We start from the raw sequence: 7,120 nt of genomic DNA on the forward strand, positions 1-7,120 counted from the left end.
CTCCTGTATTTCAAAGATCGCTTCTTAGAAGAGAGAATCTGATTGGCTCTCTGTCTCTCTCTCTCTCCTCTCTCTCTCTCTTTCTCTCTCTCACCTATGCATATTCTCATCTGATTCTCTCTGGGTATCTGCTTTGTTTTTGCTTTCTGCAGGCTCCATTTCTCAGTTCTACTTCTATGTGGACCTGATGTAGTCTTCCCAATCTCGATCAGTTTCTAGCTTAAGTATTGTCAGGAGGCTAGCTAGAACTCCTGTATTTCAAAGATCGCTTCTTAGAAGAGAGAATCTGATTGGCCCAGCTTGGATCAGGTAGTCATCCTTGATCCAACCAGTTGTGGTTGAAGGGATGAGGTCACTTGCCATTAGTCCTCAGCAAGGACCCTCAGAGAAGGCTCCCTGACATAGGGCAAGGTGAGGCAGAAAGATGAGTTGACTTAAGTGTCTGTGCTCAGCATGCATTCACGTCCCTTGGTGGTAGCACCAATGCTAAAGGATGAGGATATTGAGTTCTGGAAGGTTCTGGAAGACATGACATGCTGTATTTGTTATGCTCCTCTGAATATATGTAGTAATTTCCTGTGACAAAGAATGACTTTTTTTTTTTTTGAGTGGAATCTCACTCTGTCACCCAGGCTGGAGTACAATGGAATGATCTCAGCTTACTGCAACCTCTGCCTCCTGGGTTTAAGCAATTCTCCTGCCTCAGCCTCCCGAGTAGCTGGGACTGCAGGCATGCACCACCATGCCTGGCTAATTTTTGTATTTTTAGTAGAGATGGGGTTTTTCCATGTTGGCCAGGCTTGTCTAAAACTCCTGGCCTCAAGTGATCCACCCGCCTTGGCCTCCAAAGTGCTGAGATTACAGGCTGAACTCTGTACTTCATCTTTACTGTTCATATTTCTGGTAATATAGTCTACATGAAAGGAAAGAGAACAATAGCAGGAGATGGGGAAAAGAAAGAGAACCACATTAGCAAGGAACCATGGCTGTGAGGAGAAAATACCAAGCAGTCCTGTGGATTGGGCGCTGTCTCTAGAGGATCAGCATGGAACTTGGCCAAAACAGATATAAGTCAGATTTAGGTCTCGAGCATTGAGGCCTGATGCAGCATTCATTTATTTTATTTTTTTGTTTTTTGAGACAGGGTCTCTGTTGCACAGACTGGAGTACACTGGTGTGATCTCAGTTCACTGCAATCTCAGCCTCCCAGCTCAAGCCATTCTCCCACCTCAGCCTCCTGAATAGCAGGGGCTACAGGCATGCACCACCACACCCAGCTAATTTTCTGTATTTTTAGTAGAGGCAGGGTTTTGCCACATTGCCCAGGCTGGTCTTGAATTTCTGAGCTCAAGTGATCCACTTGCCTCAGTCTCCCAAAGTGCTGGGATTACAGGTGTGAGCCACCTCGCCTGGCCTGATGCAACATTTACGATGAGGAGACTCTTACTGTGATTGTGCTATTTGCCCACTTTTCCACACTGATAAAATAGGCAATAGTTTAAGGAGAAAGAGTCTGGGCCACCTTGGGTGTGCTGCTTCCCAGGACTCTGAGCAGAACACCTTTTCCTGGGGAATGGTGGGGGAGGTGTGGTTGCACTGAGCAGTGTGAACGTACTGATTGGTGTGTGACATATGCCAATATGTGTTTGTGATGCTGACATCATGATCACTGGCATAATTTATTGTGCACTGCTTCAAATGCTGTTCATACAAAATTTCTAATCCTTGCTACAATCTTGCAGCATGGATGCCTGTGTTATCATCTTCAGATAGATAGCTGGGGGCCTCCAGAGAGCCAGAGCTGAGCACTTGGCACATGAGAGGGCCAGGAATGGGATCTCTCTCTCTGGCTTTAAAGCCCATCTTCCCTTGTTTTTGTTTTTTTTTTTGTTTTACTTTTTTTTTTTTGGTGCCACATAACACTCCCAGAAACAGAGTCAGTCATGAGAAAAGGAATCAAACGCAGAGTCATCTGCAAAGTTCCGAAGAAAGAAAAGGATTGTTTTAAGGACTTATTTTCATTAGGATTTCGTTTATGACTTATTTTCATTTCAGCTTCTATGTGGTGGGGAATATTTACCTTATTTGAAGCTGATATTGTCAACAGTTATCATAGAACAGGTAACGTGAGGCCTTTTGAGATCTCTCTTTGAAAATGAAAATAGGAACAACACTCACTGGGCCTATAGGAGGGAGGAGGGAGGGAGGAGGGAGGAGGGAGGAGGGAGGAGGGAGGAGGGAGGAGGGAGGGAAGAGGGAGGGAGGAGGGAGGGAGGAGGGAGAAGATCAGGAAAAACAACTAATGAGTAATGGGCTTAATACCTGGGTGGCGAAATCATCTGTACAGTGAACCCCCATAACACAAGTTTACCTATGTAACAGACCTGCACATGTACTCCTGAATTTAAAAGTTAAAAAAATGGAAATATATGTATATATATATTTTTTGTATCTTCGAGTAATGGGTTCCTGATGATACGCACTTCCTTCCTCCAATTTAGTTCAGTGGGCAGGGCATGTCCAGGCAGGACAGCTGCAGACAGGGTGAGGGGGCCCCAGGTGGAGGAGGCCGGGAGGTGCAGTGGTGAACACCACCACTTCTGGGGTCATTAGCTGCAGCAACAATGCAAAGCAGAGTGTTCATTGTGATTTGTTGTGGAGAATGATTTGCCATGCATTTGCCTTTTTTAGCCTATCTACTTCCCCTGTGAGTAGAAGGACTTATTTTCATTAGGATTTCATTTATGACCTATTTTCATTTTATAGTGGCAATGTGAAGGCATTACCCAGTTGGGTGAGTAGCTAAGATGAGAAGCATTGTTTCAGAGACTCTTTGCTTTCTTTTTTTTCTTTTTCTTTCTTTTTATTTTTTTTGAGATGCAGTCTTGCACTGTTGCCTGGGCTGGAGTGCAATGGTGTGACCTCGGCTCACTGCAACCTCCGCCTCCTGGGATCAGGTGATTCTCCTGCCTCAGCCCTCCAAGTAACTGGGATTACAGGTGCCCACCACCACACCCAGCTAATTTTTATACTTTTAGTAGAGACAGGGTTTCACCATTTTGGCCAGGCTAATCTTGAACTGGCCAGGATTAGAAATTATGTATGAACAGCATTTGAACTACAGGACATGCCTTTTTGGATTTTGAAGAACAGAAAAGCCTTTTAGGCGGGTTGTCCAGAAAACCAAGAAAAAGGCCTGAGTGGTTTGTTGCTCTGGACTTTGAAATCTCTGCAGTTGGATGCCACCATAGTCTCATGTGTGTGAGATTCTAGGTATTCTGTATATATTGTTAAGATCACAGGAGAACTAATTTGTGTCATTTGGAAACCATTTCAATCACAGAGGCAGATATTGTAGGAAATATTAAAAATCCTCACTTGGAAATGAATTCTTCATATCATGTTTAAAAAATCGTGGTAAATACATGTAACTTAAAATCCACAATTTTAACCATTTCTAAGTGTACAGTCCAGTGGCACCAAGTACATTCATGTGGTTGTCTGACTGTCACCCCATCATCTCCAGAACTTTTTCATCTACCCAAACTGAATCTTGGTATTTCTTAACAATAACTCATTTTCTGTCCTTCCCCACAACCCACCATTCTTTTTTTTTTTTTTTTTTTTTTTTAGATGGAGTCTTGCTCTGTCACCCAGGCTGGAGTTTAGTGGCATGATTTTGGTTCACTGCAATCTCTACCTCCCAGACTCAAGATATTCTCCTGCCTCAGCCTCCTGAGTAGCTGGGGTTACAGGCATTCACCACCACACCTGGCTAATTTTTAAAATTTTTTAGTAGAGATGGGGTTTCATCATGTTGGCCAGGTTGGTCTAGAACTCCTGACCTCATGTGATCCACGTGCCTTGGCCTCCCAAAGTGTTGGAATTATAGGTGTGAGCCACTGTGCTCAGACCTTGGCAACCACCATTCTACTTCCTTTCTTTAAAAAAATTTTTTTTTTTTTTTTGAGATGGGGTCTCGCTGTGGCCCCAGGCTAGAGTGCAGTGGCAGGATAACAGCTCATTGCAACCTCTGCCTCCCAAGCTCAAGCAATCCTCCTACCTCAGCCTCAGTATCTGGGACCACAGGGACATGCCACCATGCCTGGGTAATTTTTTTGTGTTTTTGTAGAGATGGGGTTTTACTGTGTTGCCCAGGCTGGTCTTGAACTCCTGAACTCAAGCGATCTGCCCACCTCAGCCTCCCAAAGTGCTAGGATTACAGACGCTGAGCCACTATGCCTGGCCTACTTTCTCTATGTATAAATTTGACTACTCTAAGTATCTCATGTAGGTGGAATCATACAGTATCTGTCCTTCTGTGACTGGCTAATGTCACTTCATGTTCTTAAGGTTCCTCCATGTTATAGCATGGCTGAGAATTTCCTTCCTTTTTAAGGCTGAATAATGTTTCACAGTATGTGTCTACCACATTCTGTTTCTCTGTTCATCCAAAAATTGTCTAATGAAATGAACACTTTGGTTGTTTCTACCTGGAAATACATTTCAAAATGTTTTAGCTGAGAACAAATACTAATTACTGATTCATAGAGACAACTGTTTCCAGTTTGCGTATAGGACCATCATATATAGTTTGATAGCAATGCCGTTTCATAGCTCCAGGATCCAAACACTCCATATAGGATTGTAGTCAGGTTCCTCATATATAGATATTGTATCTAGATCTAAAGGAAGTTGGGGTAAAATGTTCTACTGGGATAGATTCTGTCATCTAAATATATTTGATCGCTAATTATAGATTCTGCCTACAGTAACCAACCCTCTGCCAACTCCTAGAAAGTAAAAGGTATGTTACGGCAAAAATATGATTGATCACCTAGGATCCTGTATCCTTGAAACTTACATGGTTTCAATTGAGTCTTTGATGCAATTACACTGTTATGCCAGAGTCGGGCATGACACAAGAAGAACTGTGATCAGGGCACATTTGCCAAGTGCATTCTAACACAACAGAGGGTGCAAAAGGGTCAGAAAATCAAGCCTAGGGCTGCAGGCAGGCAACATGTGTCAGAGGCGGCAAGCCACCAATGTTTTCGCTGTGTTGGGGAAGAGAAACAATTTTCATTTGGGTTTGCAAATTGCTATTCCTGTCCAAAGAAGAAAGCTGATACGTTCCCAATCTTCTTTTAGGAATTTTGGGGGAACACAGAGCTTGCAGGCAGAGGTACTCTGAGAGCGACAGAAAGCCACAGTCATCATGTAGAAGAAAAAGCCAGCCCTGAAATGGTGAATTATTGACAACTGGGCATTCGGCGGAGAGCACTGGAAGGAAAGTAGGCACTCTTCTATAACCACAGCAGACGCAGGCACTTTCTAAAATCCAGGGCCAAGAGGCAGGTATTTTCTTCAATTTATAATAATGACACTGATATCAGGAAGTAACCATTCTGGCACAGACTAGCATGGAACAAGAACAGCCTGGGACACAGAGATCGCAGAGGCTGGATAACATGGGAAGAAAATGAGTCCCTACAGGAGGAGACAAAGGCAACTCCTCGTCACATCTGACTAAGGGGCCTCACCAGCTCCTTAATGCCGGGAGACTGGAAGTTAATATCAGAAGCCTATGCATACTTCTTATTGTTTGTAGGATTATGTCCACATTAACTGCATAATGAAGCATGTGTAATTGTCATTCTATGGCGCACAGTTATTGATTGGCAACCAATGTTTCTGTTATCTTCATATTGCCTTGAGTTAGGGAGCCGCTCTAGGGGTTCCCAAAGACTGATCTGTGAAGCAGCTGGAAGCTTCTGACTTCTGCAGCCACCATTCTGGCCCCTGAACATTGTCCTAAGGGAAGACATTCCTAGCATGGAGTCCTCCTGTCTGTATATGCTACATGTGACTCAGCTCTTGTTTCAGAGTTGATAATCACTGCAGTTTACTGCCTTGATATGTTTCTAGGTTTTCTTATTCTTTTTGGTCTTTCCAGTGCTTTCTCAATGCTCCTAAAGATCTCAGGAGATGTAACACAGGGGTGGGGAGACATAAACAGTACCAAGAACTGAGCTCCTTCAGTGGGTTTTCTCTGAATAGAAGGAGAAGGACAAGAAAACAAGAGAGAAGGCATAGAAACATGTTTTATTGGCAGGGTGCCACTGCCAAAAAATTACTCACACTTGTAATTCCAGTACTTTGGGAGGCTGAGGTGGATGGATCACGAGGTCAAGAGTTCAAGATCAGCCTGGCCAAGATGGTGAAACCCCGGCTCTACTAAAAATAAAAATATTAGCTGGGCATGATGATGGGCGCCTGTAATCCCAGCTACTCAGGAGGCTGAGGCAGAAGAATTGCTTGAAACTGGGAGGTGGAGGTTGCAGTGAGCTGAGATCACGCCACTGCTCTCCAGGCTGGGTGTTAGGCTAGTCATGATTAGGCTAGTGATCGGAGCTGGGGAGAAGCCATTTGCACTGCCTGGGCAGAGTGGCCTGGGTACAGGACCAGAAGGCACCTGCATCTGTCTGCAGGCCTGCAGGTGCCCTGTGAGCTACTTCCCTTCAAACTTAGTAAAAAATATATTCTTTCGAGTTGTCCAGATCCTCCCTCCAATGTTTACAGACCCTGGTGCAGAGGAATTGCTTTCATAAGAGGAAATGGGTTACTTTTCTCTGCAAATTCTCTTTTGTGGGGAACAGGAGGGGAGGGCATAGGATAGATGGGTAAGAATAGGCTTATGTTCTGTGGAGTGGGTACCAACCACCTTTTATTTTTAGTTTATGGCTCTGGGGCCTGGCTTCTGGGACACAATATTGCTCTAGTTCAAGTTCAGAGTCACCACTGGTTTTCTGGATCACTTCAGATGGGCCCTTTCTCTTAGCCTCTGTTTTGACATTGGTAAATTGGAAAATTCCAGGCCATTACTTCGTGTGTTCTTCACGGGGATATAGAACAACCATTAAGGCTGTGTTCTAGAAAATAAAATAGTTATTTCAGGGAGGAAAGTCTAGACTTAATTTTCTGTGATGATTTTATAGATCCCACAGGCAACTTGAGAACATTTTGCTTTGGTCTTCTCTATTCCATATGACAGAACTCCAGTCCAGAGTCACGTCTCCCCGCACCCCACCCTGTGACACTTGGCTGTTTCTACCAGCCT

General features: G+C 44.0%; 1 long non-coding RNA gene across 1 annotated transcript in view; it reads left to right on the forward strand.

Annotated features, from left to right (window-relative positions):
• LOC116541301 overlaps window positions 1-6,210 on the forward strand; it is an 11,289-nt gene extending 5,079 nt beyond the window's left edge. Inside the window, exons 2-3 of the long non-coding RNA XR_004264781.1 lie at window positions 2,056-2,121; window positions 5,152-6,210. This is a non-coding gene — a long non-coding RNA (uncharacterized LOC116541301). The remainder of the gene's footprint in view (window positions 1-2,055; window positions 2,122-5,151) is intronic.
• Window positions 6,211-7,120: the final 910 nt, after the last annotated feature.

Source organism: Sapajus apella, unplaced genomic scaffold (assembly GCF_009761245.1).
Source record: "Sapajus apella isolate SASKATOON/1434 unplaced genomic scaffold, GSC_monkey_1.0 scaffold150, whole genome shotgun sequence".
NCBI lineage: Eukaryota > Metazoa > Chordata > Mammalia > Primates > Cebidae > Sapajus > Sapajus apella.